This window comes from Phoenix dactylifera, unplaced genomic scaffold (assembly GCF_009389715.1).
Source record: "Phoenix dactylifera cultivar Barhee BC4 unplaced genomic scaffold, palm_55x_up_171113_PBpolish2nd_filt_p 000278F, whole genome shotgun sequence".
In the NCBI taxonomy this organism is placed as follows: Eukaryota; Viridiplantae; Streptophyta; class Magnoliopsida; order Arecales; family Arecaceae; genus Phoenix; species Phoenix dactylifera.
Genome location: NW_024067763.1, coordinates 459144 through 460901, shown reverse-complemented (window position 1 = coordinate 460901; position 1758 = coordinate 459144). Strand labels below are relative to the sequence as shown.

The window sequence follows — 1758 nt, the reverse complement described above, 5'->3', positions numbered from 1 at the left end:
TCACATTATTGAAACTTTTTCGCAAAATCTCAGATCTGGTGAGATGGCTGATGATGATGTAGGAAGTCACCATGGTAATGAAGGTAGACCCCCAGTTATGACACTTCGACAATACTTACATCCCACTAGGACTAGTCAACCTTCATGCATGATTATTCCTGAAAATGTAGGACACTTTGAAATCAAACCAAGAGTAATTCAATTGCTGCCAAAGTATCATGGAATGGAATCCGAGAACCCTTATCTTCACCTTAAGAATTTTGAGGAAATTAGTATCACATTTAGAGTGCCAAATGTATCGGAAGATGTCCTTAAATTGACCTTGTTTCCTTTTTCTTTAAAGAATAAAGCCAAAACATGGCTGAACTCCTTGAGACCTAGATCGCTAGGAACATGGCATGACATGCAAAGAGAATTCTTGAAAAAATTCTTTCCCGCACAAAGGACTAACTTTTTGAAAAGGCACATTAGTAATTTCCAACAAAAAGACCATGAAACATTTTATGAATGCTGGGAGAGATTTAAAGATTTGCTTCTCTCTTGTCCTCATCATAGGTTTGAAACATGGAGAACCATTAGTTTCTTTTACGAAGGATTGTCTCCACAGTTAAAACAATTTATAGAGACTATGTGCAATGGTCTATTTTTGGAAAAGCAACCCGATGAGGCATGGGACTATTTAGACTCTCTCGCAGAGACTGCACAATTATGGGATACAGGGGATAGAGTGAATAAACCTTTGCCTAAGCCTACTAGCATTCCACACGGGGGCCTTTACAACCTTAATACTCAGGATGATATTCAAGCTAAAATGGCAGCCCTTACTAGGAAGGTAGAGGAAATTGAACTTAGAAGGATTGAACCCGTCAAGACCGAAGAACATAACAGCGAGTGTTGTAGGATTTGCGAGATGCCTGGCCATCTCATCACTGATTGCCCCACAATACCCGCATTCAAGGAAGTCTTGCACGATCAGGCCAATGTTATGAATACCTATCAAAAATCTTTCAATAATCCTTTTTCGGGTACTTACAACCCTGGATGGAAGAACCATCCAAATTTCAGGTGGAGGAATGACCAACCTCAACAAGTATATAACCCAACTCCTCCACCTCCGCAACCTCATTATGCACACCCACCCCCTCAAAAATCCAGTCTCGAAGAAACTTTGCAATCTTTCATGCAAGGTCAAGCCAAAATCAATGATGAATTAAGAAATCAACTGACAACGCTGACCACTGTTTTAAGTGCTCAAGAGAAGGGTAAGCTACCAGCTCAACCACAACCTAACCCTCAAGTCTACGGCGGTAGCAATGCATCATCTTCAACTTTGCATAAAGAACAAGCGAAGAGTATAATAACTTTGCGAAGTGGAAAGATTATTGACCGACCAGTCCCAGAACAAACTCAAGCCATACCTGATTCTGACCCTTTAAAGACAAAAGAAAAGGATAATGAAGAAACTGAAGCACCAACATCTACTAAAAAAATTGAATGTCCTTTTCCTGCACCATTTCCACAAAGATTAAAGCCCTTGCAAAAGCTTGAACCAAACTCTGAAATTCTTGAGCTTTTTAAGCAAGTAAAAATCAATGTACCTCTTCTTGATACAATCAAACAAGTGCCCTCCTATGCAAAATTTTTAAAAGATTTGTGCACTGTCAAGCGTCATTTAAATGTCAAGAAGAAGGCATTTTTGGCTGAAAAGGTAAGTGCAATTTTACAGCATAACATTCTCCCTAAATATAAGGATCCAGG

General features: G+C 39.4%; 1 pseudogene; it reads right to left on the bottom strand.

Annotated features, from left to right (window-relative positions):
* Nucleotides 1-460: 460 nt before the first annotated feature.
* On the bottom strand, nucleotides 461-558 carry LOC120105413 (annotated as a pseudogene).
* Nucleotides 559-1758: the final 1200 nt, after the last annotated feature.